Genomic DNA, 22,175 nt, shown 5'->3' with positions numbered 1-22,175 from the left:
TCGGCTCCCTGCTCCAACTGGGCTGTTGGAGCATCTCTCTTTGCAGCAGGATGAGGCTCTGATGCACGCCATTGCATCTTCTTTGCTTAACTCTTCTCCCTTCCATATCTTACTGGCCATGTTGTGAGGACCCCATGGTGTTTCTGGTCCCATAAACTCTACAAGGAAACATGTGTTAGGATCTGCTGCTTGGTACAGAAAACCATCAATCAATCATATCGTTGTTATTTACTCAGAAAAGAGTCGATGAAAACATAGGATCTGTACTTACTAGACAGATCCTTTGGTGGTAATTTAGGCCCATTAAATACAGAGATGGCTCAGAGGGTAACAGCGCTTGCCATGAAATCCTGCCAACCTGAGACCAAACCCCAGAGCCCACATAGATGTAGAAGGAACGAACCAAACTACTCAGAGCTGGACACCGATCAATATACGATTAATGTATAAAAATGATATAGAGGGGTTGGGGATTTGGCTCAGTGGTAGAGCGCTTGCCTAGCAAGCACAAGGCCCCAGGTTCAGGCCCCAGCTCCAAAAAAAAAAAAAAAAAAAAAAAAAAAAAAAAAAAAAAAAAAAGATATAGAAATTAGAACTGAACCTCAGGGAAAACAATAATTAAAACTTTTCAAAAATTGAACATCCCACTTTGGAAAAGAATGAGGTATGATTGTTTGTTTTGAAACTGAAGATGTGTGTGGCTATGACAAAAGCACCATAAACTAAGTAGTTTATAAACCACACAGATGTATTTCTCAGAGCTCTGGAGGCTGGGAAGTCCAAGATCAAGGCAGGTGTCACCAATGTGTAATGTGAGAACCAGCTTTCTGTTTAACTATTGTCACCTTCTAACCATACCCTCACATTTACAAGGGAAAGACAGGTGTGTAAGGCTTTTCAGACGGCACTGGTTTCACACAGAAAGGCTCACGCCTCGTGATCCTGTCCCCCCATCTTCGACTACTGACACCCTAGTTGGTTAGCATTTCAATATACGCATTTGAGACAGAAGCTAAAAGCATTCATGACTGCGTGTAAGGAGAAACCATATATCTGTGAACACTGTCAGTATCACAAAATAAACTATGAGTTATGAGTTATGTGTTAGTTTATTTATTCTATAACAAGACACCACAAAATTGCTGGGTTAAAGTGCAGAAATGTATTGTGTCACAGTCTCTGTGCGTCAGAAGTTGATCACGTTTTGGCTGAGTTTCATCAGGTAGGAGTACTGTATCCAGTCTACGGCATCACCAGGTGCCTGGACCCTTCTTTGAGTTCATTTAAGTGTGGGAAGGGTGCAACTATTCAACTGAATCCCCTCTTCTTGTCAGCTGGTCCCCTCAATTTACTATAGGACAGTAGATGTCCCTTTCCACAAGGGGCTCATTAGAGTTCACCACATGCTCATGATCTTTCAAGAAGGGCCCAGGATCTTTCCAAGGACAACTGGATCATTCCTGCTAGGAGAAGTCTTCTGATTGTCAACTGATTTGCAGCAGCACCATGATAGCGGTCCCACATTACATTGCAGACTGGGCCCATACTCATTAGCAGACACATTGCACCAAGGGTATCTTGGAAGCCACCTCAGAAGTCTGCCTGACACAAAGTGTTTTCCTCCTGAGCATTTCCACTGTTCAAGCCACAGGCTTACTCATGGGTCACTGAATTTAAGGTTTCTAGGATGACAGATATGCTTCCTGGACAGTGGGACTGTAAGTGTCTGAAATGAGACCATCCTCAATTAGCGGGGCTTCAGACATTTCTGGGGTTACAGGAATGGGATCTGAATGTTTAAAGCAGTGTTTCTCAACCTGTGGGTCATAACCCCTTTGCGGGGAGCAAAGAAACATTTCACAGGGGTCACCCAAGACTATCAGAGCACACAGTTGTTTATGTTATGAGTGATAACAGTAGCAAAATTGCAGTTATGAAATAGCAATAAAATAATTTTATGGTTGGAAGTCACCCTGACATGAGGATCTGTATTAAAAGTCACAGCATTAGGAAGGTTGAGTATTGAAGGCCAACTTTGACATCACAGGGTAAACTGAGGTGGGTCACAGAGTCTGAGTCCTTGATTGATCACTCAGCAGACTTTTCCCTGGAGGGAATAATGGTTGATTCTTTTTGGCCAGCAAAATATTCTCTAGGGCAATTGAGAAAAAGAGTGTCTGAAGGGGAGAATAATCACACACACACACACACACACACACACACACACACACACACACACACACACACGGTGGATGGAGCAAAGTTCCAAAAAGTTTATTCTTTCTCTCACAGCCTATATATCCCAGCAAAATCTTTCAAGCAGTATAAAAATTACAATGTGATTACATTCTATTTTTCTTTAAGTAAATGAGATCACAATGAGTATATGTTAAAAACATATTCCCAATATCCTCATATGATCAAATGTTTCATGTATTATCAATGAAAATAAAAACAAATCATTCCACCAAAACCCACACACATTTGTAACTAAGCAACTTGTTATAGATTAATAAAGTGTATACAAGGTAATTTTCTCAGCCAGTTTCTCTTACTGGCAGGCTGCCATTTGTGGATACAAAGAAATGAACAATTATTTTATTACTTATCTTAAAAAGCAGTCTTATAAAAATCTTAAAAGAATCACAAATCTAAACTTTCATATAGTAAAACAATCGGTCATTTCTACTTTAAATCCTCAGGGGTACACATCTAGTCATCAACAATTACTTCTTATATTATATCAGGAAGCTGAGGGCAAAAATGGGTACACCATGATCACCAGCCCAGCTTTAGCAAGAGAGTCATGACAGCTAATAAGAGTCAACCTTCCATTGTTCTTGTTCCCTGACCTCAAAAAAATCCCCAGCTCGACTATCAAGAGTGTGCTTTTCCGAACTTCAAGTTGTTCCCTAAGATTTTTCTACATCAGAGCCACTAACAGAAACATCCTAACGTAACTTTACTAACAATCCGCTTCTTCAAATTATTTCTAAGGGTGGTTGGTGGCCATTGCTAAGAATCTAGATCTCTACGTTCTTTCCTGAAGGAGTTGACTGAATGACTAATCTCCTCCAGCAGCAACACTTGAAGATTATCAAGCAATATTGTTACAAATGTCAATGACACTGCCCAGCAAGGACCCGGGACACCCCTTAGAGCCTTTAGGAGCTCGAAGGCAACAAACAGAGCAAAACCGTACTGTACCATGAAGTTGGTAGTCCTCGGGGGCTCTGCCTCTCCAAGGCGCACACATTGTGATTGTGCTAGCCTGTGGGACACATTCTATGGCACATCGCTGTCCTTCCTACGTGGCCCCAACACTTGAGAACCACTGGTTCCAATATTACTCTCCCCTTCCCCAGAGACTTCAAACCTCACAGGTCTCGGGGTGAGCTGGGATATGGGAACTTTACAGCACCAGGAAGAACAGCCTCAGAGCAGCCAGGACATCATCTGGCACTAGGGGACATCCATTTCCGGGGACAAACCAGTATCTTTTAGGGATGGAATCAGAAGAGGGCCACCTCTTTAGTCTATTCTTCCTCTGTTTTCCGATTTTCCTTTGGAGTGTGTTACAATATTCTGTGCAGAACTACAACAGTCACTAAACTGAAGCCCTTTCTGAAGAGGAGGAGAGAATCACCAGGCTGGAGTTCAGAGATGGAAAGCCAGACTCCCTAAGAACCTGGCTACAGATGCTGCCAGGCCTAAGGGAAGCGAGGGGAGCATAATTATCCCTCGCCCTGATGGGCCAGCACAATCTGCTCTCATTGTGTGAGGCTACTGCCTCCTGCCGCCAGGGCCCTCCAAATCAGACAGAAAAGGATTCATTTGGCTTCACTGAAGTGAGGAACTGGGAAAAGCATGGACTCTCCTTACATCTTGGCTTCCAGTTCCTGTATCATTGGCACCAAGAGCTGAGCAGAACAAAGAGATCTTTATCTTTGCTCAGTGAGCAGCTCATCTGGTCCTTGTGCAGGAACCAAGCAACCTCTATAAACAAGTGTTCACTGTTGGGGAGCTTCTAAACGAGGGGACAGGCACGGTACAACGCTTCTGAGATGGATCTCCTGTTAACATCATGGCCAGGTGAATGTTAAACAAGGAACCAAGCAAAATCAAACATATTATTTCTATAGGCAGCAGACTACTCAATGTATTTGAACTAAACATTTTGATTTTTACCTGTATAGAATTTGAAATATGTTCCACTAGGTATATGATCATTTCAATAACCAAGAGAAAAGGCAAAAGAGAATGGAGAGGTTCCAAGAAAAGTACAAGGCTACTTAGTTTTCCTCATTCAGAGATGACCAGCACGAGTGTTTCAAATTATACCCATCACGGCGTTGATGTATTTCACATGATCATGAATGCCACTTGGTAGATTGAACATTTTAAATAAAAGTATATCATGCATGAGAGTGAGATGGCAAGGGTCATAAATTCCTCCAAACTTCAGCATCTAGTTGATATTACTCCGGGACTTCATCATGAAACCTCTTAGCAGACTTTGCTCCCTGGAGCTCTGGACCATGCCTGTCAGGCAATAAGAAATGTGTCAGTCCTTCTGATTGAGGGCTGCCCGAGAATGTTTACTATTCCTTTTCTTCTAAATCCATAGACTCATTGGTTATGTAAGGGAATATAGAGCCCTTTCACTTAGGCATCGTAATTAGTCTGCTTTTCTTTGGTCATTAACAAGTTGCCCACCATTTAGCAATGGCCAAGCTCCATCTACAGGGTCCTTTCAATAAGGAAAGAGAACAGTCTTTCCAATGACTTCCTCACTCCTGAGGATCATCAATGCCTGGGACTTTAATACACGTTTTCTCAATTAATTAAGTATTTGAATACTTACTTTTCGCGAATCAGAGTATCCCACTTTCTGCCTGGATCTATTCCTACTTTGCTGGAATAGTCACTCGTCTCAGTGTCTTATTTTGGATAAGATGATGCTGAATGGCCATACATACGACCCTTTCAAAATGGTTTCCTTATCACTATTTAACAAAAGAGATAGAAATCAAGGCATAATATTGCAAAACATTTTTCAAATTTTGCAACAAAAGAGAACAGGACAAAAAAAATTAAAATGGCCAGAGCATAATTTACAAAGTGAAGTAAATCTCTGCCTATCATCAAGGACAGTTAATATCTCCATTGATGCAATAGTGGTATAAATGTTAGAGGAGCAACCAACACCTTGCCGATTGAATTCAAAGCCTACTCCACAGGAGCGGACTCGTGCCTGGTCCCATTGATGGAGACGAGCTTGGTGCACCTCTTAGCTCTCCGAGTGCTAAGGTTTAAATGGGACATCTACATCACATACACTCTTCTAAGGCTTTGGGGATCACTGCGGAAGAAGGAGGGGATGATTCTAAAAGCGGAAGGTAGTGAATGCTCGAGTGAGGCAATGTTTGAAGACGTGACAGCGCCACTGTGCACACGGATCGTTGGGGCTACGACCGTATGCACAAGGTCTACGCAAGATCAAACCAGACAAATCCCAGCATGAAAATGGTGGGGTTCATGAAATCCACACCTATTTGAAGAGCTATTAGGAACTTCTAACTGATGGTGAGGTAGAGTCTGTCTTTTTCAGAGTAGCCATTACGGGAGCTACGTGTGCCCACTCCTGTAGCACACAAATCCTGTACTAAATCGACTGAGTGGGTTTTAGAAAAAGAGCATATGAATTTGGAGGGAGAAATAGTAAGTCAGGGAGAAACCAGGGTGGGGGAATGGGTGGTTGGAATATCTTTTAGGCATCTATGAAACTCTTAAACAATAAAAAATTAAAAATAAAGTTATTAATGTATAAAACCAGACATGAATTACTTAGTTGTTTTTTTTCCCATGAGAGCAAATAGGATGCATTGATATAAATCAGAACTTGGAATGCAATTTAAAAATAATCTTTGGAAGAATGTATCTCTAATAAATAAAGTTGAAAGGTAATTAGTATTGTTAAAAACCTAGTGAGTAGTAAAATTCTAAGTTATTTACGGCCATTATGGAAATAGAAGTCCTTTGATTTATATACAAAGCTTAAACGCCAATATTTAATACTATATCTAGATTTATATCCCAATGAAATGAAGTCAATATCTCAAAAAAGATCTACCTCATATGATTATTATAATGTTATTCATAAATAGCCAATCAGAAGCGTGTGCACAGACACATACATGCACACAAAGCATACTATTTTATTTACACAGAGACAAGAAAGAAAATCATTTCTAAAACCATAGATAAGCATGGAAGGCATTCTACTAAAAGGGACAACTCAGACATAGACGGGGAGATACACTGCTAAGTCTTTAATGAGGGATATACAGAACTCAGCTTAAAGCGGAAGTTTGGTGATTAGCAGGTACTATGATGTAGGATACATACAGGACCATTACTTAAAATGCTAACACACTCAGTTACAATTTGAGGGAGTTCTGGGATCTAACGCATGGTGTGGCTATGAGAGTTGATAAAACACTGTGAGGGAAATAGAAGATGGGTCAGGAGAGTTTGTCTGACATTTCTTTTAGGGACACTTTTGTCCCCATTACTAAGATTCAGGTTCCAGCTCCATCTACTTTTGTCCTACTCCCTGGGCTTAGTTTCTCTGGGGACACAGTAAAAATATATTTAAACTATGAGCTGAATGTCTCCCAAAGGAATAGCTTTGCAGCCAGATTTCCATGGTCCTTAAATAGTTGGTAAGTCACATTCCCAAGAGCATGGTGTCAGCATCAAATTTTCTGTCAGAGGCATTGGGAGTGTGATATCAGGGGGCAGAGGTAGAGCCCACAGAGAAGATACTGTATGTGTTTGTAGAATTCCTGCTAGATCCCACAGATGTGAAATTTTCTTGAAATACTCATTTCTTCCTACCTTTCCCCTCCCTTTAGCTTTGCAATCTGTTACACCCACACGCTAGAGGGTCCTGTCTATGAACACTGCCGCATGTGTTCATGTGAAAATGAGACAATAGTAAGACAATAAGAAATGGTACCTTCAAAGAAGGTGGAGCTGTAAGAAGAGAGCTGAGCCGAGCTGGTGAATGGGGTGCTTTGGTTTGTAATTTTCATTTTCTCTAAAGATGTAACCATGTCAGTCTCTAAGCTTTGACTCTTGAAAGTAAGCAGTTTTGGTACCGTGCAACTTGAATCTACTGTAGGGCCCAGTCACCGTATCTGTCTGTTAGACAACAGGAAGGGTTTTCTGTTCTGTGTGGAATACTTCTATCCATGAAGTCTTTATATTTTCTATTTTAGGAAGTTTTTCCTTAAACTCTTCAATTCAAAGCCACTTATTTGGCATATTACACAAATAAAATGGAAATACGTGCATTAAAAATTGGCTACAAACAGGGCCTGGAGGCAGGAATGAGAAGATTCAGCTTCCGAAGCCAAGGGCTGGAGAGATGGCTCAGTGGTGAGGAGCAGCCATTGCTCTTGCTGGGTTAGACCCAGTGCCAGTCCTCGGCCGCTCAGATCCAGCTCTGACTCTGGCTCCAGGCATCTGATATCTTCTTCTGACCCGATCCCCTTATGCATACATCAAGAACCTCACCAAACACACTGAGGGAAAACTACAAATGCATCTTTAGTATTTTAAAACTTTGGTTTAGTTTTGAGTTCGTGTTTAAGTTACGACATGATTTGTCACAATCGCCCTTTTCTCTCCACTCTAAAAAGAGTTCAAGGCCACCCTGGGGTGCACAGTGAGATCTTTCGAACAACAACGAACACTAACAGATCCATTTGTACGCCCATGTTTCCTGAGACCGGAATTCAAATTTGTATTTCAGAGTATTTTTTGTTTGCTCTTGTTTTACTTAACTAGAAGGCTAAGCCCGAAAACCACATTGAAAAGGAAGGCAGAGGTAAACTTCTGAGACAGGGGTTTCTCTCATGGAAAATATTCCTTTCCTGAGAGTAAATTTCTTAAATCCTGGCAGCTCTCAGTCATGTTTCATCTACTTTCAAATGGTACGAAGTGACCGGAGACGCTATGGGCTCTCACAGCTGGCGGGAGCATCGTGCTTTGTGTTCGCTAGTTGTAATGTCAACCTGACACGGGCCAGATCTTCAACAGATGAGAACCCCACTGAGAAATTGCTACCATAAGGTCCAGTGGCTTCGTGAAACTAATTTTCTTAATTAGTGATTGATGAAGGATGGCCTAGCTTACTGTGGGCATTGCTAGCCTTAGGCTGGTGGTCCTGGGGTCTCTAAGAAAGCAGGCTGAGCAAGCCATGGAGAGCAAGCCAGGGAGCAGCGCCCCTCCATGGCCTCTGCACCAGCCCCTGCCTCCAGGCTCCTTCTTATCTTGGCCCGTTCTATTGGATCGCGCCTTGAGATAGAGAAGCCGAACTTCCTCCCCAAGTTGGTGGTGGGCATGGCGCTCCATCACAGCAATCGAACCCTAACTAATACATGAGATTAAAGAAAACGAAGACAGGAAAAAGGGAAAGCAGGTCAGAAAGAAGCAAAAGTTAACAACTGTAAAATAAGGGGAATTAGATAAAACGAGCAGAGGAAAAGCATAGCATTAAAAATTAAACAAATAACGGTAAAAGCAGCAGGAAGGAGAAGATGTAAGAACATAAAAAGCCAAGAGAAGTAGACGCTCCTTTCTGTGCTGGCTGCTAATACGAAGCCAGCATATGCGGGGGCGGGTGGGGAGCAAAGGAGTCCACTGCAGCCCCTCACTGCTTCCGCCACACCAGCTGGTCCTGAATGGCCGCTATGGGGCCACGCTTGTCAATGGTATGTGGTCAGCAACCAGGCTGTGCTCGCCAGAGAGGCTTCCTTCTCTGCATACCAGGTTCCTCTGTTACTGACCCCTAATTCATTTTGTTGTCTACCTACTGCAAACAAGAATAGAGAGGAAGTTGTGAAAACAAGCCAGAAAGCAGCACCCTCCGCGCCCTGTGCATCAGCTCCTGCCTCCAGCTCCTGCTGTGTTTTGAGTTCCTGTCCTGATTTCCTCACAAGCCAAATACCTTTCCTCCCCCTTGCTTTTGCTCATGGCGTTTCATCACAGCCACAGTGGTCCTAATACACCCTGCTCCCATGTAGCTATCGAATAGAAACAGTGGATGCTACACTGCTCAGGTGGCCCAGAAAAACAAAGGACGATCCACCTGAAGTGTTAGCATAGATGGTGAAAATCCCATACAATCCTTCCAACGCCATTGCTCATAGGATTCCAAAATCGAAATACTCGGTTCGACATTGAGACTTGTAGCCTCGGTACAAGAGTTCTCTTAAGGATTTGGACTTCATGCAAGTCAACATTTCTCTATTTTGAGTTAAAATTCAGCCCACTCAGCTATTCTGTATTTCATGTTTTATTATTTCACATGTCCATTTCTAAACACTTCCCCAGTCGGGAGCGAGAACAAAGCCACCTACTATGAATTCTGGTCACACTGATAAAGGCTTGTCGGGATTGGAGGGTATTTCTGAGAACGAGTAAATCAAGAGTTGTTAGCAGGGAGCCACGTAATCACTTGTGTATCCCATCACAAGCAGGTCACTTCTCTGTTCTGAGAATACTGGGATGGAAATCAGTCTTCAGTATAGTTCAGATCATCACTAGCCAGGAGAAAAGGAAGAGGAGGAAAACTAAGTGTGAGGAGAGGTTGGACATGAACTACGTACATTGTAAGCATTTCTGCGAATGCTACATGCTAGACACATGCTAGACACATGCTTGACACATGCTAGAGTTATCTGGAAAGGGGGGACCTCAGGTGAGAAAAGGACCCCATCTGATTCTCTGTGCGCCAGTCTGCAGGGTATTGTTTTTGATCAGAGATTAATGTGAAGTGGGCCACCCCTGGGAGGGTGGACGCAGTCTGAGCACGCCATGGGAACCAACCCAGTCAGCAGGGTTCCTGCATGGTCTGTATTTCACTTCTTGCCTCCAAGTTCCTGGCGTCTGGCTTTGCCTTCATGACGGATTACAACTGAAGCTAACAATAGACCCTTTCTTTGCCACGTTGGTTTTGGTCATAGTGTTTTATTTAGCAATAGAGAGCAAAGTCAGATGCAGGCTTAAAAGTTTTTTTTTTTTAAATTAAGTTTTTTTGGCAGTTTCATTGGCCAAGAGACTACCAACCCATATGTCAAAGTCACAATTAGAAGTAGAAAGAAGTAGACACCTCGTGACGGCTTTACTAACAAAATTAAAACAAGAAAACCTTAGGTAAGGATGTTGTTTGGTGGTAGAGCACATGCAAGGCCCTGGATGTGATCTGTAACACAAGAACGGGGGGCGTGGGGGCGTGGGAGTGTGGATCTACTCAGGGTAACACGATTAAATTCGGTGGGGTTTTGAGATTAAAAGATATAAATGATACAAACTGCACTAATTGTAAAGTAGGTAAATGAAAGGTTTGTGTTGAAAAAAATATACGTAGTTTTCATAGTGACCACAGTGTTCCAGAACAGATTTTAGTCCTTTCTGTATGGAAAAAGCAAACAAGGAGGTGGTACTAGGTGAATTTAGAAGTCACCCCCAACACACACACCACACACACACACACACACACACACACACACACACACACACCACACACCACACCACACACACAGACACAGACACCACACCACACACACAGACACACACACACACACAGACACACACACCACACACCACACCACACACACCACACATACATACACACACACAGATACACACACACCACACATACACACACACAGAGACACACACACAGAGAGACACACACACACACATAAACACACACACCACACACCACACCACACACACAGACACAGACACACACACCACACACCACACCACACACACAGACACACACACACCACATACACACACACAGAGACACACACACACAGACACACACACCACACCACACACACCACACATATATACACACACAGACACACACACACACACACACTCAGACACACACACAGACACACACAAGAGACACACACACACACCACACATACACACAGACACACACACACACAGACACACACACACACACACACACACACACACACACACACACACACACTCACACACAGAGCACTGGATCTGAATCCATGTCCTGTGGGGAAGCAGTGAGAACAAGTCAATGTGGAAACATAAAGTCAACACTTGGCTCCGGCTCTGTAGATTCGGTCACTCCACTTTCATTTCATGACCTCCACCTCAGAGCCAGGAGGCATCGAATTAGAGGCTTTTAAATATAAGCCAATCTGTACGATTTATGTAAACTGAAGAACCCTCTTTAAGAGTGCATTTTATAGGGCCATCCAGCACATTAATACTCTTTTGTGAAGTTTTAGATTTTTTTTTCTGCATGATTTTTTTAAAGCATGATTAAAACTGATAATGACCTAGGCTTTACTGGGAACTGCAACCATGTCTGACAGTGACACTATTCTCTCCATTTCCCCCCAAAAATCAAATGGACATCAATAGGCCAGAGGTCACGCACTTCAATCCAATACATCTCTTTCTGTTCTTCAGAAATAGTGACATATGCCGTGAGACTACTTAGAGTCAGCTTTCAACACAAACAGAGATCTTGCATTTACTGTGTCAGTCACCACGTGGTGAAGACTGGCAGGCAGAGACAGACCTGAATAATCACACACAGATCTGAGAGCAGGGCGGCCCCGCCTCCTGACTTGCTAGATCGAGCAACTGGAGCTACAGTGGTTGTTGAGCAGCAACTACTTCTGTTGATTTCTCTCCGGCCCCGGTGTGACCTGATAGTTGTTGGAGAGGAGGAAAATGGGACGTTTCAATTCCACTGAGTAAACGGAGGGCTCTCGCAATGAATGCAGCCAGACTTCCATTCTGGGGCCGGGAGCCTGATGCTCCATAAAGCTTTGTGAAGTGTGGCCACTGCAAAGCTGAGCAGTGTGGAGGGAAACTCATCACTCCTGAAAGCAGCCGAGACGGGAGAGGACTGAGTCTTGGCAGCCGCTTGGCCAAGAAACCTGTAAATGTCCAGCGTATCGATCAGAGAAGGCAACTGAAGCAAAACGGTTCATTTGAGGACCGCTTTCCCCGGGAGAGCCAATCTCGCGGTGCCCTTCAAGATCAGTCTCACACATCCGCCAGAATGTATTTAAAACACAAGTTGTGTGGCTCCTGGAAATCCATTCCAGAAATAATCATCATGTATACAGCAGACAGGATTAATGAAAACCATCAGCGCTTAGCAGAACAGCTCTACCGTGGAGGCTAAGCGACTTGTACATTTGTGCATCTGTGTGTTTTCTCAATAGGCCAGTTGCTTTCATTTTAATGTTGGTTTGTTTCCTTGAAGGAAAAGTATTTGTAGCATCAATTTTCAGGTCTCAGCTTGCTTCTATCCTTTGATTCCAGATCACCTACAAATTCCTTTAATTTCTCTCCCTATTGAATGTATCCAGTAGTATCTCTCTCCCTCCCCCGAACCTCCCGCTCTCTGTGAGATTTCATGTGTGTATGAGAAAGGTTGAACATCTTCAGAATGTATGGCTAACGGTGTTTTTAAGAAGTGTACATGCTTCCAAAGTAAAGAGGTACTGCCGTTCCATAGGTTTCATCCTTTGATTTCTTACTGTAGACAATATTGTGCTTTAAGAGAAACTTACCCATGCGTTTTAGCCTCGTTCTCCTGAAAGGCTGAGACAAAGGCTTCTACAGAGGTGTTCTGTTTGTGAATGAGCTCAGAGTATAGGTTCTGAGAGACAAAACAGTGCCGCCCTCTCAGCCTAGGCCGAGTGTTCCTGTTCTCATGCACTTACCCACATTATTTCAGTAGCAGAAAAAAGTCAGTCTCACAAAGTCAGTCAAACACTGTTTCTAGGTTTAAATTAGGGTATAACTACCTGACAAGACGACTGTTCTTGTTGGATATGGGAAACCTGAAGACAAATTGCTGACGACAAAGGAAGGATTTCAGCACCTGGACTCATCATCTGCCCCCGGTCAATTTCCTAGTGAATATATTGGGAAGCGTGAAGTACAAAGTCAAGGTTCATGGACCAAGAGCCCTGCCAGTTCCCTAGTTGACCACGCTGGGAACGGTGTGCCCAGGTTTCATTTCTCAGAGACGTTAAATCTTTGTCTACCAAACAGAATGTCAATGACTGCTTTGATGACGAAGACGAAGACTATGTGGAGATATAAACATCGATATGTGTAGCATCTGCCCTTCCTACCCCACTGAGGATATTGTATGGGTGGCTAGGCTAGGTTTGCTCTGATAACAGCCACCAACTCACACAGGTAGTAGCCTAAGGAGAAAACTATACCCTTAAGCCGATGGAATTGTCTATGAACGCGAGCACAGTCGCTTAGCCTTCTATGGGGAAGGCCAGAATCAGTCAAAATAGTTTTCCTTCCCTTTCTAGTAGGTCGCAATCAATTATATCAGAGAGAAATAATTGATGGGCAGGTAAGAAAAAGGAAGATACGAACATGTAATGCAAAAAAGTAAATTTTGTGTTTGATACCAATCCTCTTGTACAAGCACATCACATCCAGCATGCAGATGTGCACACATATAAATAAATACACACCTGGGTTTATTTTGCCAGAGATGTGTGTGGTGTGTGTACACTGTCCACTTGACCCTTTAAGTCATAGGAGTTACCTTCATGGTGCCCAGGAAAAATGACACAAATGTGTATGTTAGGCAAGCACGGTGTTATAAATTTTTAGAAATGGAATGGAAGTTATAAGCCAGTTCAAGTTAGTGTCATCTGCCCCTTGGCTTATTTGTCAAAGATAGCACTTGGTGCCCAGTTTGCTCTACGTGAGGGCACGTTGAAAGTTAGAAAGGACTCCTCTTAAGCTCTACAGCGTAGGTGAGCACTGACAGATTTATATCCGGCAATCAGCATAGCATAAAAACACTAGAAAACACACCTGGACAGAGATCAGGTGACACAGACCCAGCCCAATTATTGGTCTGCAAGTCTATGGCCAAAGGGCAGCCTGTCACTTCCACACAGTAGGAATGGGGCTCTCTGCTGGAGCGAATGTGGGGTTTATGCTTTCACCATACAAGTCAGCGATATAACAGAATTTTTACCAAAAAAAAAAAAAATCATGGCTAAGGGCATAGATTCCCTCTTTATGCTGAAGAGAAAGAGAAAGAAAGAGCTTCGGAAGAGATAAGAAACACCCGATGTTGTTTCTCTAGTCCATGCTAACAGAAAGGACTGGCGCAGAGCAATGATGTAGGCCGACTTCAGAGCCTAGTCTAGCAGCCACAGCCGAACACGAGGAGATGTTTACCAGTCAGAAACCCAGCTGTCGTAGGCTGAGTCAGTTGGACATAGCATGATGATGTCATGGTTTTGTTCAAACAGACAAAGGACAAAGTGAAAAGCATCATATACACCTCATCAGGAGATTGTATTATTTACTGCCGGCCGATGCATCCCCCTCCTTCCCTCTGTTCCCAGGCCTCCTGTACAGCCCTGGACTCTTCCATGTTCCCAACTAGCTTTCTCTTGTCTTCCTATGCAGGCCCCATTTCTTGTCTTCTTTAGTCTTCCTTCAAGGCTGTACACTTTGCTAGCTCATCCGTTTTTCTGGATTCAATCCCTTTTACAGAGTGGACCTATTGGGTGCCCAGAGTTTTGTCCCTTTAATAGTCACAACAAGTTCACCGTGAGCATACTTCCCTATGTCAGACTTTCAGATTAGTAGGTTAAGATTTAGCAGGAGTAAGTTCTCCTAAAATCACATTTCCATTAAGTTCATGACTGAAATTTAAACCCCCATTTCTGTCCAAGTCTAAAATTGTTGGCCTTTACCAACACCCTTTAAAGGATGATCCTCCTGAGACAGTGTGCTCCAGGCAGAACAGGACTGGGGCGCATACGAACTCACAGAGACGCAGGCAGCACACACAGAGCTGCACGCAGTCCAGCCAGATAGGGTCCCAGAACTTTGAGCGGGAAGTGTACACTGAGTCCTGCCTCTAACCGAGGAGTTATGTGCAGTTGATACCTGTTCCCACCAATGGAATATCCCTGGGTATTCAGATCACACTTCAAGTCAGGCTCCATACCATATAGTTGGCCAACATCGCAAACGTATGAACTCAGTGAACTTATAAACTTAAAGAAATATTTTGTATTTTTTTAAAAAAACTGTCATACTGGTCATTTGCTTGATGTGTGTGTGTGTGTGTGTGTGTGTGTGTGTGTGTGTGTGTGTGCTCGTGGGTTTTTTTTTTGCTTATTTTTTTATTTTTGAATATTCAGTTGGGTGGATGGAAAATGGAAAGGATCTTGGAGGAGATGGGGAGAGTAAAACATAATGAAATATATTGTCTGAAAAATTTCAATTACAGAAAGGAAAAAATTGCCCTTTTACTGCATTATAGCATCAAATTAAATCAAATGAACCATGACAAAGTTCTTGCACTGTAAGCCTGAGGGTGCATTAGTGGCACACACACCTATAAGGTAACCAACTGCTCTCTGATTGGACTTAAAGCCCATAAGCTAGAGAGAAACCCTGCCTGATACTGGAAACCTAGGCGACTACCCAGGGCTGGAGGAGTCATACATCTTGGAGGAGAACCTATAGCCATAACTTTATTAAACCAACACACTCTCTAACCCTAACCACATGCTGAATATTTTTTCACTATACCCACAGGTAAGGGTAGTCCTCACCTCTCTCATGAAGGAAGCGTCTCTTTGCAGTAGAGAGAGAGACCGTCATAGAGAACCACAGCCAAAACAAACACAGAGTTGTGAAGCCGTGTCTCATCGGCTACGTCTACCAAACCATTCCCGCACCTAAGGCTTAGAAAATGGTGCAGGAGAGAAAGCAGAATGTTTGCAAAAGCCAGAAGGTCAGAAAATGTGTTTCCTAGGAATGCCCGAAGCGTCGCCCACATGGGTGCCTAAACATGAGCCAAACAAGCTACACCCTCAAAGTCTTGCCATTGTGAAGGGCAACCACAGTAGACATGCCAAAGTGGGGGGAAAACTCATGAGGCCCCTGCTGTAGGCAAAGGACTGCAGGCAGCTAAGTAATACTGAGAGCGGGAGAAACAGTCTTCTCCAGGGAAGAACTCACTAGTTAGTTATCCAATACCAAAGGTCAGTCTTTAAAACACACATACAAGTGACATTATACAAAACGAGTAGGTTATATTTAGCATATATATGTATATATCATATCATAATTTATATCACATATATGTATATATATAGTGATATATATACATATATATGTATATATATTATATATCAATGGGGCAAAGCAAAGGAATGGCAGAGAAAGCAGACCTGATGTGAGTCTGAAGTTGGGGCAGTAGTTCACTATTTTTCCCACTTGAAACATGAAGCATACTATTGAGTAAACATTTGCAAATTATCACAGAAGGTATCTTAACCTTGCCAGGACATGGGGTAAAGAAAGGGAAGGCATGGCTCTTTACCCTGTAACCTCTGGCACACAGGAAAAGAGCCAAGGCCTTCTCTTTGAATACTTTGAGGTCTGACTTTCAATTCAATTGCAATCATTCTGGCGGCCCTTTCTCCAGGGTCTGCACTTCCATTGGCATCCTGGGCATGCAGAAGGCTGCTTCTGCAGTTCCCGGGAGTCCCTCCTCCTTCCCCTGAGACAGCAGCAGCACTTCTTCAAAGAACTCAGGGCTTTACAGAAGGCATGGAAAGCCAGACTTCACATGCCATTTTGCTTCAGGATCTACAAAAACACCTTGAAGCCTGAAGATGTTAAGGGGTTATTTACTTGCTTGGGAAAAAAAGCATGAGAAAAGTAAAAAGAAAAATTAATATTTTAATATGCTTGCTTGCAACACATACAATGCTTATGGGTTTAGAATTAATGAGACTTGAATGAATGCAAGTGAAAATGGTATTGCACACCTAAATTAAATACTATATTCTGTCTTATACCTACTGGGACCTGTTCCAAGTGTATCATCCCCCAGGTATTTAGACAAGACATTATACTGTCTAGAATATTCCCCGTGCCATGAAGAAATAGAAAGGCAAACACGCCCTTCATGGCTTCAGTTCAGCTGATATTTATCTACTAAATTGCAAGTCTTTTTGACAAGGAAGAGCTGTTTTCTTTTGCTTTATCCTCCTCACGCTTTTCCAAAATGACTAAACCACTAATTTCTCCAGGCTTGCATCATTGCTGGGTTCCATGAAAAACCCCTTCCAATGCTTGGCTTATTTTTCTCAGTGCAGAGAAAAGGCTGTCAGACATTCTCCTTAATTCCAGTCGTAGCTTCAAGGTCCTTGGAGGTAAAGCGGACGCTTGATTTACATGTTAAGTGTTACTTGCCTGCGTGATGTGTGTTCGTGAGATCCTGGGTGTGCTGTGGAGTCTGAGTCAGTGCTCAGGTGTTGTGTCCCGGGGCTCTATTTAGGGAAGGCCTTGGGGAATGAGGCCCATGTTCGTTAAGACAGTCCTAGGGACACCTATTATTGGCAGGTGTGCGAACTACCTGCAGCAGCGTGAACACAAAGAAAGGACTTTCTAAGCGACTTCCCACGGCTGCCCGTTGCTGACACACTGCCTCTATTTCATTGGATTTTTAAAGCAACCACATTTGGGGTCTGCTCTCTGCCTGTGGATGGATTTTAGTTACTATTATACCCCAGGAATAACTGGGCATAATAACAACAAAAGACTCCATCACAGGGCCGGGAGAGGGAGCCGCACATCGTTATCAGAAACAAAACAGCAGTCTGGGAGCTCGATTACTTTTAACACGTGGCAAAGGTGAGAGGACAGTCCCGAGTTATTTCCTATGGAGATTTTACATTTGAACCTCACTCCTGGACCCCGGAAATATGACGGCAAGTCTGGCAGTAGGATCCACCTCTGCCTATTCTGTAGTATTGTTATACAAGGATTTCAAGTTAGTCAGATAGAACCCTCCTTGTGCCCCGCAATGAATGCTCATTAAAAACAGATATACACGAAAATGTTTTCTTTCAGTTTATGCTACTGTAGCAGAGAATGCAACCATTAAGAGTATCAGATTTGTGTCTCAGTGTTTGTATGTAGTTCAAAAGAGAGTTAACAGAATTAGGTGGCGTTTCTATAATTATGTGCACAAAGGAATCTTGTGTCTGTTTCATTGTTGTTTGTCATTTTGCTTCATTTTTTTAATAATAAGCACATGTATGGCTACTCTTGTCATATCCTTTTACACCCAATATAAGAGCACTGCTTTTTGTAATAAGGTCGCTTCCTTCTGCCAATCCTCAATAGCACCCGAGGAAAAAAAAAGTAAATTAAAGCCCGTGCCCATGAATCACTAAGATTTTCCAACCTCTCTGAGGCAGAGAGATTTATGTGAGGAAACCGAGAGCTTTTTGCAACCTGTCTTACAATGTGCGTTGCCTGCACAGTAAGATATGTCTTCCTCTCCTCCTTCTGTGTTATCTAGCCTCCAAAGGTCACAAAAGCTAAATCCAGATCTAATGACACCCAGTGGCGTCTCTGTTGCCAAGAGACTACTGGCCAAGCATAATGTAACACATTCATTAATGCAGAGCCGCGTCTCCCTGAGCGTTTATTACACTCCTGAGCATAGGCTCGGAGCAGCATATGTTTGCTCTGAGGAAAGAGCTATTCCGAGCCGAAATAGCAGCGAAAGTTCTAATCATGAACTTCATTATAAAAAGTTGAGGTTGGCCTTGGCATTTTTTGTTAACTAAGGCAAGAAACTCCAGGATAACTCCTGATAGATGGTGTTCTTTTCACTGTGGCAGCTAAACCCTAGGCACATGTATGTATGTTTATATTCCCGTGAGAAGCAAACATTATGCTATGTAAAACTCTACATTGAATCCCAAATCGAGCTATTGGTCTAGGAGCTCATTAACCTGTAGAGGTTCGGAAATCTCCAGAACAGGTCTGTTTGGGCCATCCCAGTGGACTTGGAATAGCTTGGGACTTGTTGGACTCCATTCCGGAAGCACAAGCAAAAAGGCAAGAGGTTACTACTTCCTTGTTTTTATCCCCCTTGTTTGGAAAGCATCTCTTTCTTACTCTCGGTGCAATCAAATCTCTGAGAGGGACTGAGCCTCAGCAGTCAAGTTCTTATGGCCACTGAGCGGCACACACCTTCATGAAGTATGTTATTTAAAACCGAGCTTGGCACCGTGCAAGCAGAAGGCCTTCCCCCTTACCCCGTAAGACCACAGACCAATTATAGTTTGAGACCATCAATTTCCCCCCAATGGGGCCTCTTTGAGAATAAAGGGCAAAGGTTTCTCTGCTGCGTGGCTCCAAGGCCTGGCTAATTTAATGTCACTGAAGAGCTCTACTGGGTGCACAGCACAGGTGACACATTAACATGTGGCTCGGGGTGAGAAATAATCCGGCATTGAAGTTTCTTGGGAAAAACACATTCACTAGACATGGGAACAGGAGGCAAGTTCAAGTCTGCCCTCCGAGAGCAGGGTCAGGATTCCAAGGTTACACTACATCCCAGAAAACCAGCAGCAGCCTTCTGTCTTTGGTGAAGTTGCTTTGCTGCAAGACAGCATACACTTAAAGAATTCTGTCACATCTAACCCAGATCACAGACTATGGTCTCTACCGAATGTTCACATTTGCGTTCCGACCCAAAGCTTACCCGGACGAGAGACGAAGATGGTGTTATCTGCTAATGGTGCAACCCTCCATCCCATCAGGGAGGAAATGGCTGATGTGCAAAGCTGTCTCTCAGGAGGAAACGGCTCCTGAAAGCTTGGGCACACAGAGATGAATGGATTTGCCAGTGGCTCAACTAAGTGTTGAGGAAGGAGCTGGACTCAGAGCCAAGGATCCAGGCTTCTATTCCCATTTGTACTTTTGCCTCATCTGTCAAAGAGCAGACAATGTGCTGTGCGACCTTGTCTTACTGTTTATTAAGTCCCAATATGTGGGGGCCTCTGGCAGTTCCTCAGAAAAAGAAGTTCTTTCCAGCAGTCTGTGCAGCTCTGATTTGACTGTCATTAATTCTCCAACTAGTACATAGGAAAGCTTATCACGAGACTGGTCTTACATTGTTTGTTTGCTTTTTAAAACTGGTTGTTTTGGATGTCCTGCCCTTTAAGGCATAGGTTATGATGGGCAGAAACAGAAATCTGCATAGGAGTTTGGGTATTGGAAGCAGCCAATACCCAAAGTTTACTGACTGACGCAAACACCAGGTGAGGCTCATAGAACTTGGACTCCCACAGCATCTCTCCCTCCGTTTATTGTTGTTGCCGCAGATGTGTGTGCAGTGCTGTGGCAAAGTTTCCAGATGCCCCTGCAGCCCTTGACCCCCATCAAGGTTACATGCAATGAGAGCCTAACGAAGCCTCCAGTTGGTCTTTGTGGAGCCCTTGTCCCCGAATGCTACTCTATGTCCCTGTCGCATGTCCAGCTTTCATTCCACAGCTTTTCCTTCGAACTCTCAGTAAGGATAACCTGCCCCAGTTGCAGAAAGAGAAACATTTCTTGAGCTGAAGAGATGACTCAGTGGTTAAGAGCACTGGCTGCTCTTCCAGAGGTCCTGAGTTCAATTCCCAGCAACTACATGGTGGCTCACAACCGTCTGTAATGGGATCTGATGCCCTCTTCTGGTGTCCTTAGACACCTACAGTATACTTATATAGAATAAATAAATAAATCTTTAAAACAGAGTCTTTTCTTTCATGGGCGTGAGCAGCAACTTGTCTCTAAGTCCTTGACAATTTACCTTCTCGACTTTTACTGCTTGGCCTTCCTTAGCTAATTACAAATCTAACTTTCATTATTTTTTATCCCCATAAAAATAATTGTTTATCCCCAGTCTTTCATTCTTTGACTGAAGCCATCTCACAATTTTGGGAGTGGGAGCGTTGAGGTGGAACTCCACAGGGTGAGTCCTCTGGCCCCTGGTGCTTAGCTGCTGCTAGGCTGTGCCATAGCAGTGTTGGGAGTGACTCCATAGTCACGGGTTGCTGGAGTTCAGATGAAGATGGTGGTGTGTCTGTGGGGGAAAGCGTGGAGATAAATTCAGGGACCAGTGGGGTATCACTCCACAGGACAAGTAGCGGTTCTCTAGAATTGCATATCCTCGCTTCAGGAATGTAGTGTGGACTTCATGCTCTCAACATCCACTAAGTGTCTGCCTACCACAGCCAGCACAGAAACAATCTGAATGAGATAAGGAGACAGTTCAGTTTAGCAGCACTACTCAGTCGCTGATGTTGGTGCGAACTTTGAGTGTGGGACCCTGGCAAGTTTATGTCAGGCATATTTAAGCACAGCGGAGTTTTGGGAAAAAAATCCCTGGTGATGATTAGTGTGTATGACAAGGCTTAAGACATGGCTATTGGCCACATCGAATACAAGTGGTATGGATTGAGGTAATTGTGAGAAAGGGTCTAGGGGAGCCATTATGGCCTGGACATTTAGATAGTGCGGAGGTCACCGGGCTATTAAACACATCCCCAGCCTTCTGTGCAGAAATGGTTATACAGTTCCCCCTTTGAAGAGACAGTCGTACATGTTTAACACTCCTGTTTCCCAGGCTCTTATCTGCGGGCACAAGTACCTATACTCATCCCGTAGCCTACCACACCTCCTGGTTGTCGGGTCCAAGATTCACTGAAGGAGGACCCCAGACGCAGAGAGTACACAAAGGCAAAAAGCATTTATTGTGCAGAAATCACCAGCATGCAGGGGTCAACCATTCATCAAAGCGACGACACTTGAGGGGCTCGCAGGTCCCTTTTTATGCGGCTGGGGGAATTTCCCAGAAGGGTTAGGTAACCTCTAATATGATTGGTAAGGGCAAAGCAGTGCATTGGCACAGTTGTATGGGCCACTATGTTAGTTTCCTCATCTCTGGTGAGGCCTTGAAGAGTTTCAGTCACCAGCTCTGTCTGGCCTTGTTATCTCCTCTGGCCAGGTGTCCCAGGAGCTGGCTCAGAGTTTCACACTCATCCCCCCCTTAAGCCAGGGTTGCCACTGATCAACGGCCCATTGTCAGTGGCTTCCTCCAGGGAGCACAGATTGCTTCCCAGGGAATTGAAAATTTTATTCCAAGGTTTTTGGACCTCTCAGTTGTTCTCCAAAATTCTTTCCCTTCTGATTACAAACAGTGCATTCAGTCCCTCCGGGTACCTATCAAAGCC

This window comes from Rattus norvegicus, chromosome 9, assembly GCF_021556685.1.
Source record: "Rattus norvegicus strain SHRSP/BbbUtx chromosome 9, alternate assembly SHRSP_T2T, whole genome shotgun sequence".
In the NCBI taxonomy this organism is placed as follows: Eukaryota; Metazoa; Chordata; class Mammalia; order Rodentia; family Muridae; genus Rattus; species Rattus norvegicus.
The sequence above is the reverse complement of the archived record's forward strand: the minus strand, read 5'-3'. Positions refer to the sequence as shown.